General features: G+C 29.6%; 1 protein-coding gene across 3 annotated transcripts in view; it reads right to left on the reverse strand.

Annotated features, from left to right (window-relative positions):
• Positions 1-27680, reverse strand: part of plx (PTB_TBC1D1_like and TBC domain-containing protein plx) — a 344267-nt gene that overhangs the window by 250518 nt on the left and 66069 nt on the right. The window contains exon 2 of one of the 3 annotated variants that reach the window (XM_075368470.1): positions 9404-9447. The exons of the other annotated variants lie outside the window; for them this stretch is intronic. The gene's annotated coding sequence lies outside the window, so the exon portion shown is untranslated. The remainder of the gene's footprint in view (positions 1-9403; positions 9448-27680) is intronic. 3 annotated transcript variants of the gene reach the window in all.

The raw sequence follows: 27680 nt of genomic DNA on the forward strand, positions 1-27680 counted from the left end.
CTTTTAAAAAATGTGTATATGTAATTTAATAGGGGTACAAGGAAGGAAGTCATGTGGTGTTCACATCAGATTTTTATTAATTTCTTAAAATAACAATTTAATTATTTCAAATTGACTTTTATTATTCTGTATTATTCACAAGGTTATACATTACTGGTACAAATTAAATATGTTACTCTCTTTTTGTAGATGAAAACCAATTCAAAGAAACAATTCTTTAACAAATTTGAAGCAACATTTATTTGTTTTTTATTTATTTTAAAATTAGGAATTAACTAAAAAAATGTTTAAATAATTTTATTTGATACAATATTTATGTGTGGAAATCTTTGAGATAACCTAGAAACTTCTACCAGGGATCTTAATGAAAGAATATTTTGTTAAAAATCACTCTCTCCTTTCATGCTAATGTAATTAATGTGAGTGATTCTTAATAGTATCAGAAAGAATGGTTGAAAAATAACAGCAAGAAACAGAACAGAAATAATTAATTTTAATAGCAACTGACATAACCTATATAAATATTAGTAACTACGTAATGAATGAAACTTGAAGGTATAATTAAAATTTCTCTGATAATTAATTAATTTGTAACTGTTTTCTACAGAAATAAAATAAAAATTTGTTATAGATTATTATAAAATTCAATTATACAAAAAACTCATTAATGTATTTGGGTATGAGCTAGTAGTTAAGGAAGTAAATATATAACAGAAATAGATGAATAGAAAATTACAGTAAATTTTAACATTTAATATCTACTAACTTCAATAACCATGCACAATTGCTTCCTAAATGATCTTAAAAATGCATTGTGCAAATCATTTGAATCTTTATGATATTAAATGTGTAATTTTGATAATATGCTAAAAAAAAGGAAGAAAAAATCTAATATAAAGGCATTACTTATAAGTAAAAAAAAGGGACTAATAGACCCAGTTTTACTGAATAAGCAGTTCAGTCATAACACGCTTCTAGTGTCATCATTGTACAGGAAACAGTTCCTCGGTCCATAAATAGCACCTTCTACCAGATACCAAGGATTCACTGGCTCTTCAGGTTCTGTCATCTTCAGGATGGAAATTTAGTAGAATCAGAACAACTCAACCTACAAAACTGATAATGGGAAAGAAGGATCAATGAAAAGGAAAAATGTAGGCGGTAAATAAAACTTTTAACAATTTTTTTGTTACAAAAGAAAGCCACTTTTTACATGCGATTGGAATAAAGAAATCAAGAACTTGTAAGCAATTTTTTAAAGATATACAATTAATTCTTTTTTATTTATTTAGGACAAAAATTAACTGTAGTAAATCTATTAAAAAAGAAAACGAGAGTCATTTATAAATTTAAAAAATGAAAGAAACAAGTTTTCAGAAGACACAAAGTTATTAGAATGTAAATATTCTAATGTAAAATAGTCAGAAATTTTTATTGTGTTAGAAACAATGATAAGGCAAATATTAAAAAAAAAAGCTTAGATTGTGTTGGATTGGAAAACAGTTTAATTATGTACAAAAAAGAGCTTTCCAATAACTGCAGTATAAATAGTTGTAGATTTAGGATAATTTTAGATTAACCTTACATTCTGTTATATATAAAATAAATTAGAATAAAAAAAATCATTTAATAAATATGACTCCTGCATTAACAAAACCTTCATGTTTTTAGGATTTCTTTAATGAATCACATAATAATTCAATCACCATTAACAGTTTTAATACACAATCATTTCTGAACAATGAAACTAATCAGATAAATAATGGAAAAAGAAGTAGTTAGCAGGATAAACAAGAACTATAAAAGCCTTGAAGAAGAGTTTGTGATATGAAACTAGTATAGAATTTATGATTCTGCGTAATAGATAAGTTTATAAATATTGAAGCCTTATAGAAAATAGCATGACTAGACGTATACTTGACAAAAAAGAACATGAAGAAATAGAACACTGAAAAATCAGAACAGTGAAGAAACATAACTATGGAAAAACAGAACATATATTTACAATCGTCTAATTTCAATTGATTAAAGAAAATACAGTATTTATTTTTTTCACTATTGAAAGGAACAACTAGATAAATACTTATTCATATAATTATATTTAAATTTTCTAATCAAATTTATTTAGGATTCCAGACACAAAGCATGTGTTTAAACAAAATAATGTATGGAAATAATAACAAATAAAGTATTTTATTTAATTATTTTATATTTAGTCATTTATTTTTATGTCATAATCATAGAATAGGGGAAGAAAAAAATGTTTATTATTAATTTTGTTTAATCATACCTACTGTTTAAATAACGGCATAAAACACTTTGGTTTTAATATAAATACAAATAGACTGTTTAAGTTATAAATTTAAAATCAAATTAAACACTTTTATCAACAATCATCAAAAGAATTGTAATAGAATGTTACAGGTTGAAAAAAAGTTTCTTAACCGTAAGTAAAATTACAAACTTTAAAAACTATCAGGCACTAAAACACTCTTTAAAATATTTTATTGGTTTTCGAAAAATTAATACAATAAAATACAAGTAACTTTCTTAAAATTCTATTAGAAAGATTACAGATTAATAATTCCATGAAGCCATTACACGGATTTGTATATTTTAGGTTAGATCTTAGATTTTAGGTTATAATAAAAAAACAATCGAAAAATAATTATCAAGAGGTAGTAGCAAAAATGTTCAATAAGTACAATAATGGTTTATCGAAATAATAATAATAATAATAATCATCCTTCATTTATTAAATCTTTAGTAAAAATTATGGAAATATTGTTTTTTATAGAATAACTTTATAAGATTCAGTGAAATGATACTACTAATTATATTTTAAGACATCAGACTATTAATTTAGTATTTACAACTAAAATGACAAAATAAAAATAATAATGGATATTTTTTCTTCCCTACTCTGCCATTATGGGATAAAAATTATTAAATACAAAATTAATAACTTTACTTTAATAATAAACAATATGTACTAATAACAATTTTAACAATAAACAATTTTTAATTACTTTAATAAACAGATATATTACATTTTTGTCCTTTTATTTATTTAAACATATATTTTGTGCCAGGAATCCTAAATAAATTTCATCAGAAAATTTAATTGTAATTATATTATATGAATAAGTATTTCTCTAATTATTCCCTTCAACAGTTAAAAAATATATACTCTATTTTATTTAATCAATTGAAATTAGATGAATGTAAATATATGTTCTGGTTTTTCCTTGTTCTTTTGCTATTCTGTTTTTTCATTGTTCTATTTCTTCATGTTCTGTTTTGTCAAGTTCTATTCTGTGATGAAACGAGAAAATAGACGAAAGGCTTATCTTGCAGAAGAGGACACAATAACGAGGCATGATATGATGATGCAATATAGTGAGAAACATCTAAAAGCAATTACACTAGGAAAATTAAAAATAAAAACTGTAAACAATGAGCATGGATGAAACAGTAGACTATCAAATAGGCTGGATATGGTAATCATACATGATGATAAAGATCCAAATGGAGAGTAGAAGGTAATGCAACCTTTCTCCATTTTCTTGGCAACTAGGGAAGCAGAAACTACAAACGCTACAGGAGGTTTACCTTTCATCCAGCTTTTCCCTTACCTCAAGGAGCCACTGTGGGGAAGCCACATCTTGCTAGAAGAGGATATTAGGATGCATATGTTCAATTTGTGAGAACGCAAATTGCTCCAACAAATCAAGATATGAAATGCCCGTTAACTACTTTCAAGGAAGAACGGTTCTAAAAATAGGATGTTTCAAATGATTCCCACTATGCAGTACCACTAATGGAATAATAACAATAAAATCGATAAGCTGCTTAAAAAGTTTAATTTGTTTTTGGATAAACATTAAAGAAAAATACCAAGTAATGAAATATAGTTTAAAAAAAGGATCAGATGATAATATTAAAACTAAAATTACTACTAATAAACTTTTCTTTTCTGTTTAGCCTCTAGAACCACCATCATGATTACTTCAGAGGATGATATGTATGAATGTAAATGAAGTTTAGTCTTGCTCAGTCTCAGGTCAACCATTCCTGAGATGTGTGGTTAATTGAAACCCAACCACCAAAGAACATGGGTATCCACGATCTAGTATCCAAATCCATATAAAAGTAACTGCCTTTACTAGGATTTGAACCTTAAAAAACTCGACTTTGAGATCAGCTGATATGCAAAGAAGCGTTCAGTTCACCACTTGACCAAACTATGGAATAGACTATTAATAAACAAATATGAAAAAATGTAATTGTACATATTAATATGATTCCTCTAATTTGGTACTTTTCAGTAAGGTATTATTAGTAGTATTGGTAGTTACCAAACCTACCCTACTAAACGGCATTTGTATGTGTGTCTGTGTAAGCTCCCCCTTAGCTTAGCACCGGTATGTACCGATCATTAGGGGAATATCCAGATTCGTTAGTACATGGTAATAAACGTGGTGGAGCGTATACTTGTTATATTGTTATATATCGTTCGGTATACTGTTGTATATATATATATATATATATATATATATCGAAGTTCTGGAAAAATTTAGAACTTTTTAACCGGATCCGAATTTTCGGACGAAAATCGCAAATATCTCGAAAACGGTCGGTCCTAGCGCTCTGGAAAATTTTTTCGGCCCCCTGCAAGAGTGCCCTATCCACTCCCAGTGGTACCCATCAGATGATAATATTTAAAGTGCCCCGGGGCGCCGTTCGGAAATTGTGGAGAGGTTGCAATGGCGATCCACCGTAATATCTCGGTCGGCAACCGATCGTTCGATTTTCACGATTCAAACGGCGTATGTATCAGCAGGTAGAGCGCTAACTGTTTAACATATCGGGTACAGTTTAGATCGACTGGATCTTGGTTATCCGAAAATTAAATAGTTTAATGAGTTTTGATTGCACTCACCCACCGTAAAACGAACCGATCCGATCTTTCGCTAAATACACTCAAACCTGTGCGCTACCGCAGCTGTAAAGTATAAGCTTATTAAGACTAAAACGTAAAAATTATGTAAAAAAAGGTTTTTAAAACAATTCTTAAATTAAACGCACTAAAAGGTAAAAAATAATTTTAGGACGGTATCTCAGAATGGATTTGACAAGATTTGATGGTGATATGTAAGATTATGTGAAAGTCTTAGCTTCAAATTAAAAATTTGTAGTTTTTGCCAATTATTTCTTATGCGTGATGAATGGCTTAAGAGTTGGGCGCAAACACGCATAAGAAAAATATTGGCAAATACATCAAATTTTTAATCTGAAGCTATGACTTTCACATAATCTTATACATCACCATCAAAGCTTGTTTTCAAATCCATTCTGAGATAGCGTCCTAAAATTATTTTCTACCTTTCAGTAAGTTTAATTTAAAGTGGTGTTTTAAAATACTTTTATACATATTTTTTATTTATTTATGTGATTGTTTTTCTTCATAAAATAATGAACTATAACAAAAAAGTAGGCACCGGAATGTACCGATCACTAGCGGAAAATTCCGATTCGTTAGTATCAATTTCTAGAATTAAATTTCTAATTTAACTTTCGTTATATCAATTTTCATCATTCAAAAAAAAAATATTTTTACACTAAAGGTAACTTTGGACACCGAATAATCCCATTCCGAGACGCCGCCCGCCAGACCTAGCTGCGGTGTCGTGCAGTAGGCACGCCCTGTAGCTAGAACTATTAAGACAACTGTTCTTTAATGCTGGAGGGTCTGTTGTGATTGCAGTATGAAAAGTTACATAGATTAATAAAGGTGGTTTATAGGAAAGTGAGTGTGTATTGACATAATGCGTTAGTGATAAACTAAGTATATTTTTATGCTTATTAAATCCCTTCCTCAAATATCTTCGTCAGATACCGGCTTTAAATCATCATATACAGCCATAAGCAATTTAAAAAACACAAAAGAATAAAATATAATAATAGAAAAAGAAAGCAAAAGAAGGCCAATTTATGATTTCCTTCCATCAGTCATAATTTTTCCCGATGTTATCATAATAGGTTGAAATACAAATAAATGTATTTTTCATTTCATTAGATTTCAATGACTTGTTAATATAGTATTTAGAATAGAATTAACAATAAATACTGTCTCACGACTGACTGGTATGATACTGAACGATAGCAAAATTCAAACTGTACACTTGTTTTTAGCTGATTATAAAGAAGAAAAATTTGGTATATACTACAAAGTTTACTGTATATTGCCACACAAATAACAATCATACGCTTTCAGTCGTAAGAAATAAAAGATAATCCGAATTATTTACCCACAAGAACAATGAATCGGTAAGTAAATGTGCTATTGAAAGGGAAGATATTATAATCTGATGTGGGCAATATATGACTTCCTTACACGCCTATTAAATTACATATACTTTGTTTTTTTTTTTTAATAATGAAAAGTACGTAAAATTTTATTTCATTAATAACGTCTGATATTTTTTCAATTCTTTTTTTTTAATATTATTGAATTATTATTTATCACAAAACTTTTTTTACATTAGAGGTTAATAAATTATTAATACATCAATATATTTAAATTTAAAAAAAACAAAAGTAAAAAAAAGAAGATGAAGTCTTGATTCGAACCGATGTGCCTTTCCCTTCTAAGATTCAAATATTTCATTATTAAAATTTTATTTGGCTATAACACTGGACCCAATGAAAATAAGTGCCACTTATATCGTTGCAAAGCTCTCAATGAGGGCTTATTACTGCAGTTAAGAAAAAGTCCAATATGTTAAAATTTGTTGGGATTTTTGGTTCAGTCGATTACAATTAAAAAGGGAGGTGCACAAATAGATGTTACAACAGTCCTAAATCCAAAATTTCAACATTCTATGGCTAATCGTTTTCGAGTTATGCGAGATACGTACGTACAGACGTCAGGCTGAAACTAGTCAAAATGGATTCAGGGATGGTAAAAATGGATATTTCCGTTGAAATCTGAAAACTGAAATTTTTAGCGATCACAATACTTTCTTTACTTCGTAAAAGGAAGTAAAAACGTATTCAAGGTAGAAATTTTAAAAATAATCAGTGCTGAATAAGTCGCAAACAAAATGTTATCAATAGAGCCAGATGGTTTTACGTGCTTATTATGTAAAAAATAATTTCAAGTTTATAAACACAAAGAAAACCGAATAACAGAAGAACAAAAAAGGTAATAATAGAATAACAAGAAAAGAGTAAACTTGTTTTTAATATTAAGTGGTTCAATTATTCCTTTTATCAATGAATTAACATACAAATAACCAGTATGTATTGTATGAACTTTTTTCTTCTCCAGTTACAGTTGCTGTAACTAAAATCGTTTATTTTATGGAAGTGGTAATTTTTGGGGTAAATATTTGTACTGTATGACAACAGCAATGATAAGAATTTTTTTCTTGGTATTTGATAAATTTAACCTTTAATAAGTGAAGAAGATAAAAGTAGTAAAAATCTTTGTCAAAAGATTAAATTCAAGAGAAAACTTATTTTGTAATTTTATTTTTGTTATCCTGTGTTTTTTTTTATCCTGAAACGTCAACTTATGCTGAAAAAAAAAAATTTTCATGAATTAATAACATTTAAATTATCTTAGTTTGTTATTACTGTTGTTGTTATTCAAAATGTCCCACGGGACCTATGAATTTATCATTTTTTCCCTTCACAGTTATCCCGGTTCATTATCTTTGATCCTTACTTTCCTTGATATATATATATGAGATCAATCACTGCTCTTTCTTTTTTTTCTGTTTTGCCTCCGGGAATTACTGTTCAGGTATTAGTTAAGAGGATGAATAAGGATGATACGTATGAGTGTAAATGAAGTGTAGTCTTGTAAAGTCTCAGTTAAACCATTTCTGAGATGTCTCGTTAATTGAAACCCAACCACCAAAGAACTCCGGTATCCACGATCTAGTATTCAAATTCGTATAAAAATAACTGACTTTACTAGGACTTGAACGCTGGAACTCTTGACTTCCTAATCAGCTGATATGGGAAGACGCGTTCACAAATAGACCAACTTGGTGGGTTGCTCTAATTATAGCTACAGTACAAAGAAAGGACTGGGTGAATTAACTGCTCTTTTTGGTGGAAATTCTGCCGATGAGTGTGACAGGAAACTCTACCCGGAGGCTACAAAAAATAATGACGAAGGTGGCCATCAGGTAAAACTGAAAATTTTACTCTTCTTAAAAATTTAAACTAATCTAATGGATTATTAGATACGTAAGTACAAATTTAGGATGTGATTTTATGAAACAAACACAGCTCCTTTTCGTGGCTCCACAGGAAGCTTAATTATGTCACCATAATTTAATGATAGATATATAACCAATACACATATATCAGTAAAATCTATGTAATATTAATTTAAATTCAAAACAATAATAAAATAACCGACAACATCCTATTGTAAAAGCATTTAGCCTTGATTTTAAACACGTATAATAAATATAAATTTTCAAGTTTTTAATTATAAAAAAAATGTTATTCTATATTTCTTTAAAATAAAATGTTATAAATAAATATTATTAAATAAAATTATTCAGCAATAAAGTAGAAAGAAAATCAATAATTTATAAAATACTCATGGACACAAACAAATGAACAAATATTAAAGAAAAGTGAATTAAAAAAAAAAAAAATCATGGAAAAATAACAAAGGAATAACAATAAAAAAATATAAAAAATTGAAATAAAAATACCAGTACAGAAAAAAACAATAATTCAAATCACAATCTCTTTTATAGAAATACTAGAGTTAAGTATTAATTTTTAATTACAACATAAATCTTTTTTTAATAAAACACATTTTCATATCAAACAAGTCCCTGAAAATGGCTACAAAAGTAGTAAATGAAAAAAAAAGTTACTTTGAAGAAACAGAAAACATAAAAAAAGCACTTTCCCTTCACTTGTCTATCTGATAGTTCTATATATCCGGAAGGAAAAAATTGTGATAATTGTCGAAAGCCATATTTAACGATTCAGTTCCAATAGAATGATAAAGTTATACCGCTCGGTACAATTTCCCATTAACAATAGACTTAGTTCTGTAAATTAATGGTTAATAATATTAATTAATGTAACTTTTTAAAAAAAAAAATCGGCAAATGATGTCGCAGATCTTTTCTGGAATCTTCAAAGAACTTAAAGAATTTATCCAAACAAGTCAGTGACAAATCATCCTATGAACACTCATTTAAAGTAAACGAAAACACAAATTTCTGATTGATCTGATAAATCAATAAAACGCTCTACAAAACTGAACTTGTGTTACATTACTGTCCTCTTGTACTATAAAATTTATTTTAAAATGTCCTAAATGACAATACTCCTGTAATTAAGAGCTAAAAATTAATCTCACCCTCGTAACTGTTCATCCAGAGAAAAGTTTCAAACTGATAAAAACTGAAAGAGTAAAAACAATGATTATTAATATTAAATAACGACTATAAAGAAAATAAATGGGATATTTTTATTCTAAAAAAAAGAAAATACTCACTGTCAACTGACCTTTAAACATACGCATAGATCTAGCATTTAATTATTCAACAATTAAGCCATTTAAAAGAATTGCATAATAATTACTCCTTTTTTTTTTAGAAAATGTGAATATTCTGCAATGACCAGAATTTGATAAAAAACTTAATTTTTTATTGTTGGGGTTATTAAAAAAATATTCTAATTATTTAATTAATAATAAGGAAGACAAGGAAAATACTTCGTCACCTTTAAGATTTACCAATCGTATATCAATAAAACCACTCTAAAAAAAACCTTTTGTTCTCTGTTTTATATTATACGACTTCGTACATGATTTTGCATGTATTTTAACGAGTATGATAATATGAACGAAATGGCAGATGAAATACGTGTCAGACCCTTGCAGGGAATCGAACCCGAGATCAATTGATCTCGGAGCGAGCAAGCTAATCACTAACATTAATTGGCAGGCTTAAAATTTAAACCTAAATGATCATGTCCATTGTTAAACAATTATAAGCAGGGACTTGTGATGAAATAGTTTATGAAAAAGTAAATAAATAACAAAACAAACCTGTGAAACCCTGTTATTATATTTCTAACAGCGTTTATAAAATAAAATAAAAAATAAACAGATTTGAAAATGTAAAGAAAAAGATTGGAGAAAGGATGGAAAAAATATCTATAGCTCTCCAATCAGCAACGAATTAAAAATATTTGTTAACAATCAGTACTTTTACACAATCATAGCTTCATCTAGAAAATGTGTCAGTCCTCGGAAATGCAAAAGATAAAATTTTACCGGAAGAAAGGACGGGTATTTATAGACTGTTTTGTAAAGGCAATTAATAAGTAAATTTTTTATTGTCATCAGTACATAATATACATTATATAAATTTTGTCAGGCAAGGGTGTAAGTGCTACTCTACAAATAATAAAAGGAAATGCCCCAACATTTGCCTTTTTTTCCTGTTTAGCCTCCGGGAATTACCGTTCAGGTATTACTTCAGAGGATGATATGTATGAGTATAAATGAAGTGTAGTCTTGTACAGTCTCAGTTAGACCATTCCTGAGATTAGTGGTTAATTGAAACCCAACTACCAAAGACACAGGTATCCACGATTTAGTATTCAAATCCGTATAAATGTAACTGCCTTTACTAGGACTTTAACGCTGGAACTCACGACTTGCTGATTTGGGAAGACGCGTTCACCACTAGACCAACCCGATGGGTGCCAACATTTGCCTGGATGGATCAAGGGAAACCATGGCGAAACACTGATCAGAGCAGCATCAAATACAAAATTAATTTCAAAATAAAAAATAAAAGGCCATGTTAATTATTTAAAATATAAAATAAATATATGAATATACTAAATAAAAAAATAACTAACAGTCGACAAGCGAGGTTAATATTTCGAAAGTTTACGAACTGCTGCTGTGTACAGTCACGTTCCAGTGGTACTAGTTACTTAATTGCTACTTCTGCCGTGAGATTCGATTGCTATTTTAAACATTACTGTCTGTGTATGCAGACGCACAGTGTTACGTATCATTATATTATTTATTAGGCTTTATTTATATTAATTTCATACAAATGAATTAATTGATGTCATTTTAATTTCAATGTTTAATAATAAAAATCAGTATTTCTTTTGCTTAATTACGGCTATGTTTGAATATGTAATGAATTTTATCTTTTGCCAGTTATTTTGTAATAAGAGAAATTGTTTTTTTTTTTTTTTTTTTTGTATTTTAAACGATGATGGAAATATATCGCACTAAAAAAACGTACATACAAGTAAATAAAGTATAAATTTCTTACATCAATTGTTTTGGTTTAAGTAATATTATATTATTACAAGCACACGCGTGAATTATAGAATTGATAAACAAGAATATACCAGGAATACCGACAAATTGTATTTTAGTCATAGAGAACACACCTTACTATAATAAACAAAACAAAAATTGATGTGAACAACAAAGGGCTTGCTTGTATGCCTATTAAATTATATTTACATTTTTTTTAAATGATTAGTACGTAAAATTTTATTTCATTAAAAACTTTTTTTTTGCTATTGAATTTATTATTCATCGTAATTTTTTTTTACAATGAGAGGTATCAATATATTTAAATTAAAAAAAAGGTTAAAAAAGGAGATGAAGTCTGATGTACCGATGTGCCTTCCTCTTAGATCCAAATATTTCTTTAATATTTTATTTGGCTGTAATTCTGGAACCAATGAAAATAAGTACCACTTATGATATATCGTTGAAAAGCTCTCAAAGAGGGCTTATTACTACAGTTAATAGAAAGTTCAAAATCCAAATTGGTTTGGATTTTGGGGCTTTTTGGACACTTCTGGTTCAGTCGATTGCAATCAAAAGATGTGCACACCCAGATGTCACAACAGTACTAAATAAAACATTTCAACATCCTACGGCTAATCGTTTTTGAGTTATGCGAGATACGCAAATACGTACAGATGTCACAACGCTGAAAATAGTCAAAATGGATACAGGGGTAGTCAAAATAAATATTTCCGTTGAATCTGGAAACCGAAATTTTTCACGATCACAATACTTCCTTTACTTCGTCAAAGAAGTAATAAACTTATCATCCAATTAATTGAAAAAAGTATTCAAGAATAGCTCCAAAAAAATAAATTTACTACAACCCAGATCTAATAAAAAAACAGTTTAAAAATTGCCAAACGACACCGTCAAGAAAAAGAATATGAATTAGACAAAATACTAAATAACAAAGGAATTATAGTTGCTTAGATTGTCACGTACTACCCAAATTTTAAGCCAATTGAATTTATTTGGAATCTAGTTAAAAAAAAAACTCGAGATCGCAATATGTCCTACATGTTATTAACAGAACAGAGAGCCGTTAGATGATGCAGTTTCGTCAATTACTGTAGAAGACTGGAAAAGATTACAGTCAAAAGTTGAGGAGATAATGGATCCTTACCAGAAAACAGATGCGTTATATTAATGGAAGATGCTACTGAAAGCACAATTATAAATATAGGAATGGACGATGATGAGACATCAGGTAGTGAAGACGAATTGTAAATCAATTCCGGTGGAAGTGAAACCGAGTCAAGTTCAGAAATCGAAGGTTCTTGGCCTATCACAGAAGTTAGTTCTACGGAAACTGCAGACGAAACCGGCTAAGGACGATATTCAGTAGTATTAATCGATTATTATTTAGTAAATTAATATGAAGTATCATTTTATTTTTTATTCCGCAGCTATATCCAACATGTTGCGATTCCGTAGGCCTATATGTCCATATTACTACTGTCAGCTTTGAATATAATGCTGTTGTGAACTACGATACCGTTTTAGTGAAAACGTTTGCTTAATTAAATTATTATAATTAATTGCAGTCTAATATTATTTCATTTATTAATATAGTAATGTAAATTAATATTTTTAATTGTGTTATTACCGTAATCAAAAAATAAATTACTGGTCCCAAAAATGTTGGATTACTGCCAGTAATCCAACATTGCATGTTGACTGTTCACAGAATTAGTTGATCAGGAACGAGTTTAAAAAAAAATTAATTAAGAAACAGAATTAGAAAGTTGGGAAATTTATTTTACAGTGGCGAAAAAATTAATCCGAACAGTATTTTTAACAGAAAATTTTATTTTTAAAAGAAAAAATGTTTAATAGTCAAACTTACTCAAATTTAATAATTTATGTGTCCTTTATTTTTGATTACCTCATTAATCCTCTTTGGCATTTATTCCGCTAAGGTAAACCAATGATTTTTGATTCTTTCATCTTGAAACCAAACCTGTAACACTGAAATAATAAGGTCAGTTTTTGTGCTACAATTCATTTTCTCAAGTCTTCTTTTTAGTATGACCCATATATTTTCAATGGGATTCAGGTTGCGGGAGTTCCCTGGCTACGAGAACAATCGAAGTTTTTGGTTTTTGAAGAACTCTTTTGCTTTCTTTGTCATGTGACATGTTGGAAAATGAGTTGTGGGTTCTTCTACATAAGCGGGTCTATTTTTTTTGGCATATGTTACTGTATTGGTCCGATTTCATCATCCCATTCACAGGCATAAGTGTTCCTGGCCCTTCATGTGTAAAACATCCCCGAAATATCTTTTTCGCTGGGTGTTTGGGAGCTTGTTGCAGGTTTGCTAGCGTAGTATCTTCTCATCTGCTGACTTACGAATGTGGACTACTCTCTCTCCCCTTGGACAAAGAAATGAGTCTCGTATGAAAAAATAACGTTTTTCCACATCTCAATAGTTCTTCTTTATGTTCCTTTGTCCATTGAAGTCTTTTTGTCTTCATATCCTGTGTCAGTAACCGCTTCTTTTTAGGTTTCCGTTTCGGTTTTTAGGTTTCGAGCAATCCTTCCCACTGCCAACAATCTTCTACGAAATGTCATATCAGAAACATTAGTCCCTATTAAAGTCAACAGCTAACAACCATGAATTAATTTTGCTTTTTTTTATTAATAATCGATCCTGTGTAGGCGTGGTTTTCTTTTTCCGTCCACATTTTCCTTTTCTCTGTGGAGAGATGGAACCTGTTTCCCTAAACCTTTTCACGAATTCATTTACAGTACCTAACCCCACACTACACTCACCGGTAATCTGTCTTTGAGTCATTTGTGTGTGTTGGCACAGCAACAATTTGGGACCGCTTTCGTGAGGTTATATCCATTGTATTAACTAGAAACGAATAACAAACTTATAACAGAAACTCACAATTTTACCAAAAACTAATTGACAATTAATTTTCAAAGCACAAAAAACCACTAATTCTGTTTGTATATGAACTAACGACATAATCTGAAACATCAAACAGCAAGCAGTCTGCCACAGAATGAAAATTCTGTACAACGGAACAAAAATTCCCTTTGTTGGATTAATTTGTTCGCTACTGTATCAATAATAATGCAGAAACTTAATTTTTGAACAACGAAGAGAATTAATTGAACCCCTTCAACGAAGAGAATACTTTAAAATTTATTAAATTTTTTTTAAAGTTTTATATCATAAAAACATTAAATCCACGTGCCCTTACCGATAATTCAAGTAAGTATTTTTCACCATTAGCAATAATATTCCTTTGTTATACTCTGTAATAGTAGAAAACGTAAATATTTCAACCCATTTCATGATATATTTTTACTTAAGATTTTATCATATGTATCATTAGATCATCTAAACTCGCGTATCTCAATTTATATATATAAATATATATTAAAAAATATTACTATGATAATTTAAGTTTTAAAATCTAAATTAATCTACTACATTTCCAATTTAATTACTCGTAAACAGAATCCGAAAAGAAAATCATATTTTTAACTAAAAACTCCTTTTTATAAATTTTTATATAAAAAAAAGATTCCCACCTCATTTTTGCTTATGAATAGTTAATAGAAATTAAATTTAGTTATAATATACAAAACGGAAGTCAGGGCTCGAATAAAAAATCTCCGTAATATTAATCTAATAGATAACATTTTATGAAGAGTAACAGACCTAGTTTTACTCATTAGGTATATTAGCCGCAGCTTTGGCTTTTTCAGACAACCCCTTACAGGAAACAGTTTGTGAAACTGTTATAGTTGCGGTTAACTCGTATTATCATTTTTACTAATTTATTTAATTGGCAGACTTTGTGCTTAACATGACCGTACACTGGCGTATGCAATAATATAGATCTTACAGCTAATGGACTGATTTTCCTTGTAGCGACCTCATTTATGATTATTTTAATTGTTTTATTAATAGTACAATAGAACGGAGTTATCGGTTCGGGAGAGGGAAAGAGGAATGAAGGAAAGAAAGCTTGAGAAATATCCATAAATTCATTTTTTATTCTGATGGGAACATAATAACACATTATTTATTCATGCCATTAAAATCCACATTAATTATTCAAATATGATCTTATAAAATAATGCTAAAGTAAATTCATCAAATAAAAAAATTCTATAATTCACAATTCAAAAGAGGCAATTGAAAATTATTTTGAGCATATATATCTAAGTTAAAATATTTAATTTACTTAATATCGAACTGCATGATTCGTAGTGATGGACCCCAAACAATGATATAACAGTCTATTTTTGTACATTAAAAAGCTCATTCTTACTTTTTGCGGGAGATTTAAGAGATGATAGAAATTTAAGACGAGAATATACGTAAGCATAATAATAATAATAATGATGACAGTTTTGTTAAGAGTTCTTCAAAAAAAAAAACTTGTACGGTCTGATTTTGTTAAACGAGATCAATTTAATAAGCCTAAAAGAACTTATCTAATAAAACACCCAAAAGTTTCGCTTAATAAGCAACAGAAATACTATCGTTATCATTTATGGGAAATCTATCCACGCGATCAGCGATTTTACGTCTACCTAAGAAGCACAACAGAAAGTTTCACGTCATTGAGAGAGCAACACCCATCAGTATTTAGGTATGACAACTAAAAGAACCCTAAGTGATCAGTCACGTACTTAGTTATTAAAAACTTTCCTCTTGATAAATTCGATCTTATAAAATAATTATGTTAAACTTGTTATTTTAGTACACATAACACACAGTGTTGAATATTTTCTATTTATGTTTGATTTACCTTGTTAAAAATCGTAAAAATCTTATATTTCAAATGTAGTATGAAAAAATTATTTTATCGGGGAGGGAAAATTGCCTTTTTTACGTAAATTTATGTGGATTATTTGTTTTCTTTATAGTAGATATGACACGAGTAGTAAGAAAATATGTATTATGTGAAAAACATTGAAACAAACGTAAATTGATAAAGGTTGGCAGCAATGAAAGGAAAAAGGGAATTTCCAAGATGATAAACAACATAACCTCAAATTTTTTCTCATTTTGACGGGAATATCACTAACTTCTTACTTAGTGTGAATTTTCACTTTTTTGTACAGGACTTAGTGTAAAACGGCAAATTATAAAAGATGAGTAAAGTGAAGTTGTCTTTTGTCTTAAAATGAAAATCATCCAGGTCTCTCTCACAATATATTTAGTTAATTTTTCTTTTATCCCAAACAATTAAATTAACAGATACATCTATTCAATTTGTTTAATATATGATTCAGCATAATTTAAGATAAAATAAATAAAGTAAATGCTGTTTATAATGACTAACCTTTTTTTATGCTACTATAAAATGAAGATTCGTTTACGAAAAGTTACATATATAAAACACCTATCAGCCAATTACACAGCATATTTTCATTCTACCATTAAAAAAAATTACAAAAAAATAATGGATTTTAATAAAACAAATATAACCGCTAAACTAATAAAATATTATATATTTTTAAAAGTACAACATTTATCACTCACTGTTAATTTATTATTTACAAATACACAACAGAAATTTAAAAAAATATATAATTAATAAAACAACAATTTTTTTAAATTTACTCTTAATGACAATGCTGAAATATATATTTATAATGAATACACTGACAGATGATCATGAATCAAATTAATGACAAAAAAACTACAGTAATTAAAACACATTAACAGCATATGAAGGAAAAAAAAAGTTAAAACGTCCTTGCTATTTTGCTGAGAACATATTACAAGAATAAACACAATAAAATTTATTCTTAGCAAAGGGATATTCGTTTTACTTTTACTTACATAATCAAATACTTATTCAAATTATTTAAGACCAACAGGAAACAAATTATGAATAAAAAAAAGGTCAAAACTGCATAAAAAAATAAAATCAAATATCACTTATTAGTCTAAAAATACACCACCAACAAATAATACCAGTAAAGATTCTATAAATAGAGAAGATATCTACGTAACTAAGAGGGCGAAAATCTATCGAAGATAATGGACGATTAAAAGAGAGATATTAACTGCTAAAGCAGAAACAGAACTACGTATCTAAGATAAAATTTCCCCTCGCGGAAGTGAGAAAAATACGATTCCTATTATTATGTTAACAAATAAAAAACCGCAATAAAAAAATAAATTCAAGTTCTTGGAAATGTAACCATTTAATTAAAAAACGGGATAATCACAACTTTTTAGCACCGAAAAGTTTATGCGAAAACTTTATTATTTAACGAATTAATTAATTAAACTCCTGTTTTAATAGAAAATAATATATTTTTTTCAAATATATTGTATTTCTCGACGCTTCTTAATGGACTAAGATAATGTTTGAGATTATAAATATATTTTAGCAACAAAATTTGAAGATATTTTTTAAAATCTGACAACAAAGTTGGTGTACATTCTTGGGATTGTTTATTTGTTCTTATATAGAAAAGAAATAGTGATAAAATGAAAAAGGTTACATAAGTTTTATTTTTCTGATGGGGGTAATATATGATGAAGTTTAATTGTACAATTATTTTTATACGAGGGTTGTTTTTTTTTTCAACCTCCGATTATGCATCTAAGTACAGAAGAGATAGACGAGAACCAGTTCTGCGCGTCGAATTAACCACACCTCAGGAATGGTCGACTGAAACTATGCAAGACTACATACTTCATTTACACTCATACATATCATCCTCATTCATCCGCTGAAGTATTATCTGAACGGTAATTACCGGAGGCTAACAGGAAAAAAGAAAGATCTGTGCGTCGTGCGATTATGCCGCCCCCCCCCAAACCTCTGCCATTGCGGGCTCCATAGCATTAGGCTAGGCCGAGCTATGAGCAACTGAACATGGTTCCTACGATCAATGCTCCCCCAAGTGTAATTTGCAAACAGAAGGATGTAGCGCTGCTGAAATTCATCACTTTATGAGTGATGGTAGCGTATGAGAATAGTGTAGGAAATTTAAAGAACGGCGAACGGACGTCCACGACGAAGGTGGGTAAGGACGCAGGTCTGTCGCTACTGTACGCCTGGTTGAGCCTTTTAATAAATTTGCCCGCGACAAATGGAAGTTACGGGTAAGTGAACTTTCTGCAGAAATCCCAGAAATTTCAAGGTCTGCTCTGTACGCAACTGTGACTAAAGACATAAGATATCGGAAACTGTGTGCACGTTGGGTCCCAAAAATGTTGAGTGACGATCACAAAACACAGGGATGACGTCAGCCTTAATGTTTCTCACGCGTTACGATAATGAGGAGGAAGAGTTTTTAAAGTCTATTGTTACTTGCGATGATCCAGTATGACAATCCAGAAAAGTCTAAGCAGTGGATGCATACTTCTTCTAAAAACAAGGCGAAAATGTTCAAACAGACACTGAGCAACAGGAAAACAATGGCTACAGTTTTTTGGGACCAAAAAGGTATCCTGTTGGAGGACTTTATGGAGCAGAGGACAACAATAACAAAGGAAGTTTATTGTGAATCTTTACGGCGCCTCCGAAGAGCGATTCTGAACAAACGAAGAGGCATGCTCTCTAGTCTTTCTTTTTCCTGTTTAGCCTCCGGTAACTACCGTTTAGATAATTCTTCAGAGGATGAATGAGGATGATATGTATGAGTGTAGATGAAGTGTAGTCTTGTACATTCTCAGTTCGACCGTTCCTGAGATGTGTGGTTAATTGAAACCCAACCACCAAAGAACACCGGTATCCACGATCTAGTATTCAAATCCATGTAAAAATAACTGGCTTTACTAGGACTTGAACGCTGTAACTCTCGACTTCCAAATCAGCTGATTTGAGAAGACGCGTTAACCATTAGACCAACCCGGTGGGTTATGCTCTCTCGTCTGGCGTGGTTTTGATTCACGACAATGCACGACCGCACTGTGCCAACGTGACGCAAGACCTTCTCAAGCAATTCAAGCGGGAAGTTTTCTACTATCCATCGTATAGTCCACCTAGCATCTAGCGATTTTCACCTCTTTCGAGAATTGAAGGTTCAGTTGGGAGACGACACTTGGCCACAAAAGAATAACTTCAGGAATCTATCTCACTGGCGGCAAACTTCTTTGTAAAGGGGATCAAGCTAAAGACACGATACAACAAATTCCTCAATCGTTTTGACGATTATGTAAAAAATTAAGTTAGATACTACTTAACTTTTAGCAATAACATCATTTTTTTTTGTCAATGTGTATTTTTTTATAGTCCATCGGAAGAAAAAAAAAATTGGAATTTTATTTTTTTCTACTTTCCAACTCCAAAATCATCTTCCAAAACTTTTTGTTTATTTTTCTACGTTTATTATATTAAATGGAAGAAGCTTCAAAAAAAAAAAAAAGGCTGAAAAACGTACAACCTGTAAACAGTTTACTAAGTTCTCTTTTTTGTGGGTGATGAGTGAATTATGATGAAATTTATTTGTAATTGTTATTATTATTATTATTATTATTATTAAGTTTCAATAAAACAAAAAGAGTTTTTTTAATTTAAAAAAAATCGATATTTTTAAACTTTGATCGGCTTCCCCTCCCCTTATATTGTCCAATATATATATTTTTTTGTCACTTGCACAACTACTACGCCTAGAAAGATATTTATAAAAATGCGGTTAAATAATATGTAATAAATAAAAAAAAATAGCTTTTTTCGATTTTTGGGGAAGAAGAGAATTTGGAACAAAATTAAAAAAAAGCAAATGGTAATAAAGTAAACAAACATCCACGCATGTACTTAATGTAAAGCGGAGGGTATGTTTGCAAAATTTTGAGAAAATTGACCCCCAAAAAAAACCCCACCCACTGTAGATAATCCCAAAAGTTTACCAATACATTGCCATACATATATATATATATATATACACACACACACACGAGTCTTGTACAAAATTTCATTAAAATCAGTTTATCCAGTCAAAAGCTATTACGCTTCAAACATGCCAACACACGTACGTACGTAGGAACATCACTCCGACACCACTTCTTTTGTTTTTTGGCGTCCCTGGGTCATGAAATGTCGAGAAATTAAAAAAAGACCCTTATCCCCTTTTTTGACTGATTACCATACTTTCCTTCTTGCAGCGTAGCTTTAGAACTATGATGCCAGGAAAGTAAAAATCATTGATAAAAAAAAAAACAAAAAAAACATAATTTTCATAAAAATTAAAAATAGAATTTCCCCTCCTAAACAGCTTAATGTTTCGGTTATTATTTTCTAGTTTCTATTTTTAATAAATTATACGAAGTTTTAAAATATCTCTCTTTTTTTATTTAGCCTCCGAAACCACTGAATTACTGTTATACCACAGGTAATACTTACACAGTAAGTATTACAGTAATACACAGGTAAGTACCACAGTAATACCACAAGTATTACTTCAGAGGATGAATAAGGATGATACGTATGAGTGTAAATGAAGTGTAGTCTTGCACAGTCTCAGGTCGACCATTCCTGAGATGTGTGCTTAATTGAAACCCAATGACCAAAGAACACCGATATCCACGATCTAGTATTCAAATCCATGTAAAAATAACTGGCTTTACTAGGATTTTAACCTTAGAACTCTCGAATTCGAAATCAACTGATATGCGATGAGGAGTTTAACTACTAGATCAACCCAGTGAGTTTTTAAAATATCTCAGAAAAATTTATTTAGAAGTACATTTATTTTAATGGGGCTGTTTCTATTTCTCACTTGATAAGTTTTTAAGCGATACTCGTTAGACAAACAATGATTTTTTTTTACATTCTTGTTGCAAGCGTAAAATAAAATATTTATTCAATTATTTAGCAGTTAACGTCTTTAAAATGTTATTAACTGTCTTGCCATAACTGAATCGCTGTTTTTTTTCACCACTTACAAATTTTATTTCTAATTTTGTATTTCGTAATGCTATTCTGATCATGATTCTTCCATGGTTTTCTTTGATTCTTTCAGAACACTACATTTAATTTTTTATTATTCGTGGAATAAAGAAAGGTACTACAATCAAAATTATTTTTACAATGTATGGTCATGATATGGAATGAAGTATTTATTTATTCCTTTCCTGAACTGCTCGTTTTACTACCTCCCACGCAAATTATATGGGATTAAGATATTGCTTATAAAGAGCAGTTATATAACAAAAAAGTAATAATATTCTATTAGCAAAGAAATAATTAAAAAAAAAAAAAAACACGCTGTTTTCATTTGGCAAAAAACTCAACACAAGGAAAATAATTTGCCTTTCCTCATCATTAACTTTCAGTGATTCCCCCATTTTTATTTTTATTTTTATTACTTCCTTGTACGAAATAAAAAAAATATTGTGATCGCAAAAAATTTCGGTTTTCAGATTTCAACGAAAATAACCATTTTGACCATCCCAGAATGCATTTTGCTTAGTTTCGGCGTGATCTCTGTACGTACATATCTCGCATAATTCAAAAACGATTAGCCGTACGATGTTGAAATTTTGGATTTAGGATTGTTGTAACATCTAGTTGTGCACCTCCCCTTTTGATTACAATCGATTGTAACAAAAGTGTCCAAATTAGATTAAAATCCAAAAAATTCGGATTTTGGAATTTTTCTTAACTGCAGTATCAGCCCTCATTTAGAGCTTTTCAACGATAAGTGGTAATTAGTTTCATTGAATCCAAAGTTATAGCCAAATGAAATTTTAATTAATAAAATATTTGGATCTTATAAGGGGAAGGCACATCGGCTGGAATGCGACTTAATATCCTTTTAATTATTGTTAACCTCCGATTGTAAAAAAAGTTTTACAATGAATAATAATTCAATAATAACAATAAAAAATATATGAAAAATAAAAAAAAAATAATCAGAAGTTATTATTGAATTAAATTTTATGTACTTTTAAAAATGAATATGTGTAATTTAATATTAATTGAAAATTATAACGTAGAATCGTATTTTTTTTATTTGTTTATCATTTGTTTCAGTCTACTTGATAATAAATATCGCTATAAAATTCAGTAACCTTCTCCTGTTACGTTTTTGTTTTCATTTTGTTTATGGTTACATCATAATAATTTTTAAAAAAAACCATAGTATTAGATAGATATAAGACATATTTATTTAGAGTAATAAACGGACTTTTACTGTATCCTAATATTTCAGGTGAGATTGTGAACTAATAACTACATAAATATCTGATGTTAATAAAAACTAGTATTTTAGCAATTGTGCAACTGTCCGCTTTTATTAAAAAAATTGGAGGATTGTATCTAACTTTCAAATGACATAAGTTTAAATGAAGTGCAGCGAAAATGTGTATATGTGATTTAATAGGGGTACAAGAAAGTCATGTGGTGCTCACATCAGCATTTGTTTTTTGTAACCAGTCTACATTTCATTTTATGTAAGGTTAAACAGTAAATTTGTTAACTGTAGTGTTATACATTAAGAGATATAATTTAACATGTTGTGTAGGAATGGGGTACAGCAATTAATTGATCGGTTAGTAATATATATTTACTTTAAAAGTAATTCGTCATAATAAGTCACCGCTACAAATTGAGTCCATGAGACATTTAATTCTCAATAATTTATATAGTATAAGGTCAATAGAACAACGATTTAATGTGTTAACGAAGTTTAATTTCATAATAACCGTAATCTAAAGCAATAAAATAAAAAAAAGATCGTTATAAAATCCAGATTTTTATCACGAAAGCTTCTAAAATTAAATTGATATATTTATTCACGACTTGATTACACCCATATTGATTGTTTTCATGTGTTCACGGTAACTAACAATACTTTTGTTCTCACACGCGGAACAATTAGTAAATTTCAATGATTTTTTTTCCAGAAAATAAATCTAAAATATTTTTTACAATTCATCTGCAGGATAAAAACATTTCCCTCTAACGATGGAATGTTTTCTATATTGTGACTTTTCGATTTTACGTTCAGAAAATTTTCTAATTTGTACCATAACTATCCTGGGAATAAAAAATCTGATGTGGACACTAGATGACTTCCTTGTACGCCTATTAAATTACATACACATTTTCTTAAAATGAAAAGTACATAAAATTTTATTTCATTAATAACTTTTATCTTCTCATAATTATTTTATTGTTATTATTAAAATATTTATCGTACAAATTTTTTACAATCAGAGGTTAATAATTATTAATAAACCAATATATTTAAATTAAAAAAAAGGGAGATGAAGTCTGATTCGAAGCGTTGTGCCTTCAACTTATAAGATCCAAATATTTCATTAATTAAAATTTCATTTGGCTATAACTCTGGAACCGATGAAAATAAGTAACACTTAAGATATGTCGTTGAAAAGCTTTCAGTTAGGGTTTATTACTGCAGTTAAGATTTTTTTTTTTAATTTTGGGCTTTTTGCACACTTTTGGTTGTTAACTGCAATCAAAAGCGAGGGGAGATGCACAACTAGATGTTACAACAGTCCTAAATCCAAAATTTCAAACGTACTTCAGCTAATCGTTTTTAACTTATGTGAGATAAATACGTACAGATGTCACGCTGAAACTAGTCCTTCGTTTACTTCCTACTATTTTTACTTCATTTACTTCGTACAAGGAAGTAAAAATTACAAATATTCCATTAAAAAATATATTTTATGTTATTTCTGATAGTTTTTAAAAAACCGGCAGAGAGTAGCATAATTCGAAGGCGGAACTCCCGGGTTCACCGAGAAATATTCACTATGGCTCTAGAGAGACTATTTATGAGGAAAAATTAAGTAAAATATTAAAATATGTAAATATACAAGAAAAAAATTATTCTATTCTTTGAATAAATTTTTGAAATACTACTTACTATACTGTACAAATTAAATGGGAGAAGCTATTTTTTTCTCTAAACTGTTATGCGATTACGGTTGTCTGAAACCGCCTTAAATCGGTTTTATCTGTCTTGAGGTGGTGTGACAATTCTAGCTTGACAATAAGAAAGTATTCTGACTGGTTTCAAAGTGAAAATAGTCACCTTAACTTCAGTTGTGGGCCTTTAAGTGTAACAATCAAAGAACCTCAATCATCGTCTCCAAAAAGGAGAGGAAAATACGGTCGCAAACGCAAAACTACTCCAAGAACTGATAAAAATCTAATAAGAAATAGTAAAATTAATCCAAGGAAAACAAGCTCAGATCTTTCTAATTCCTGAGATTCCAGAGATTTACTGGTAACTTGGTTTTGATGTTAGTAGTTCAACTGTATGCCGTAGGCTTCTGTAAGCAGGCCAGAAGGAAAGAAACTAATGAGGAAACAATTTTTAACTCCTAAAATTAAGAAAAAACGTTTGGCATGGGTCAAAAGATATAACTCATGGACTGCTGATGACTGGAAGGTAATTTATACTGATGAAACTCATTTATTTGTGCAGGATTACAAAGCAAATGTCGTAAGACGAGGTGACAGTGAACCTTTGAGACCTGAGCATGTCAACAAACTGTAAAACACCCGACTGAAACAGATGTTTTGGGGTTTTTCATGACAAATGGCATTGGTAACTCAGTTCCTGTTCAAGATACGATGAATTCCACCAAGTACATAGAAATATTACGATGTAGGATTGTTCCATTCGTGCAAATGTTTGATGGGATATTTCAACATGACTTGACTCCTTGTCATAATTCAAAATTGGTCAAGACTTTCATGCTGAAAAATTAAAATAATGTGTTTCATTGGCCTTAAATCCAATTGAGAAGTTATTGAACATTTTGCAGAGACGTTTGATAAAATGGACTGAATGACAAAAGAACACATGATAACTAATACTATAAAAGTGTATTTTCACGATGGTAAAGTCAAGAATATGTGCACTAATCTAGTGGATTCAATGCCAGAACATCTTCAAAAGGTCATTTTTGCTAAAGAAGGGCATACTTCATACTAATACATGCATTTTATCACTGTATATAAAAGTATAGAATGAATAAAAAAGCATAGTCTTATTGAAATTTTTTTTTACATTGCCCTAATTAATTTGAACAGTATAGTATGAGCCATGGTGACTGCATGTGATCGAAAAGAAATTGCATCAATGACCAATATTCAAAATTCATCATAAATAAAAGTATTAAAAAAATAAAAATATATAAAATTTCATAAAAATTGGTTGTTTCAGTCTGAAGATATCAAGTAAAATGATAAATATCAAGAAAAAAAATTCACTTATTATCCCCCACTCCTAAATGGAATTTCCAAATAAATAACCTAAGGGATATGCTAATATTATGCAATTTACCTAATTAGTACAAGATTGAGTCCAGAAATGACAAAAAGAAAAAACTTTTTTTACCGCATCCTTTATGGGGATTTGAATAACACGTGACATTTTTAGAAAGTATCTGAACTCCTAAAAACATTAAAATTACATGAAAATTTTTATCTAACCTGTGGATAAATTTTTGAGATATGAGACCCTTTAGGTTTATATCTTCCAGCCTCCTTGAACAACTGTTAAAGGTTAAATGGAATCAGTGGCCCATATACAAAAATCATGGAGCCAAATTTCATCTAAATTAGTCCATCCATCTTGGAAATACCAAGCAAAAAAAAGAGACCAATGTAGATACATATGTTCATTCATACAAACATCCTTCCAGAATTTTTCAATGCTATAACTGTGCATGAATGAGCTATATTCAGAAGTCATACAAAATTTCATAAAAATTTATTAATCCAATCTGAAGATATTAATAACTTATGAAAAAAATAAGCCTATTATCCCATCCCCAGTATGAAATTCCCCAAATACATAAATCAAAGTGACATACTGATGTAATGGAATCTCCCTAATTAGAGTAAGAACATGACCTTGAGTCCAGAAATGAAAAAGTTGTTTAACCTCTACCCTTTTATTGGGATTGAATATGACCAATACCATCAGAAGGTATTTTAACTACCAAGGGGCATTAAATTAATGAAAAGATTTACCTACACTTTGAATAAAATTTTGAGATATGGGACCCTTGAGATCTGTGTATCTCCTGCTACTTTGACTGCTTGTGACCAAGATTAAATAGTACCAATACTCTGTATAACGAAATGACTGAGTTTCCATCAAAATTAGTCCATCTAATCTGGAAATAAAAGCAAAAAACAGGCTGACATACATATCCTTCCAGAAATTTTCAATGCTAAAACTGTGTTGTCTGGTTAGAGAATGTCACTAAACATGACAAAAATGAATGTCATGATCTGCAAAATACCCTGACATGAAAAATTTCCCGTCTTTTTACTTCTGTAACTTATGGAAAACATCTTTACTACAACTGACCTACATGCTAGTTACTTTATCCTGACACCAGTAATGTTTATTTTGTTGTACATCCAGTCCCTGCAGGAACAAAAGTGAAGGTGCTGCTTGTAGAGCTTAGTACCACATATATTTCACGGCTCATATGCAGTTGTATTATTCAGCTCAGCAAAGAAGGCAATGGGAAACCACTTCACTCCTCACTTTTCAAAGTAATTCTCTCATGGGATTCTTATTACCGTTGGAAGTTGCTGTACAATTTTTCAGAGTACTAATATCTCGTGTCAGATTACAACAACATAAAAAAAAAGAAATTCATATTTTTACAATTTAAGTTCAGAAGTAGAGTATTTTCATGTGAACAAATTAAATAATTTTATAACTACCATCGAATTAGAATTAACCACCATTGAGTACCAACCTACCATTGAGTAAAGAATTAAGTTTTAAACAGGTTAATTAGAATGATATAAGAAAATCAGTTTAGTAAACATAGTTTCCACAACTGTAAATTACTTAACACTATTAAATTTTCAGGATCATATTTTTTGAGATATTTACAATGTTGTAAAACTATGAGGTTGTAAGAAGCATCTCAACAGTATACCCAGGAAAACCTAATTATAGTTGTTCGGTAAAAAATATTCAAGAAACCTGGATTAATTTTTAACCGAATTTGAGTACTGAATACTGCAGAAACCAGTACTATTTAATTTGCTGGAGTCCTATTAATTGCAGCGTTTATATATATGATCATGTTTAATAACAAAAATTATCACAAAATAGTTGGTTTTAAATCCTGTTATAAAGCAGTAAAATTAAAAAATGAAATGTAATATTTTAGATTGTATGTAAATACAAATAAAATCGGAGACCCTAAGGTACGACAAAAAAACTGCACATTCTTACGATAATAATTTCAAAAAACCTAGAATATTTCATCAGACAGTATCGGGGAATAAATGAATAAGAAGTAAGAATACTCATAAATATCAACAAGCAAACATATATTTAAAAAAATAACTGACTT

Source organism: Lycorma delicatula, chromosome 6 (genome assembly GCF_047948215.1).
Source record: "Lycorma delicatula isolate Av1 chromosome 6, ASM4794821v1, whole genome shotgun sequence".
Lineage (NCBI taxonomy): Eukaryota > Metazoa > Arthropoda > Insecta > Hemiptera > Fulgoridae > Lycorma > Lycorma delicatula.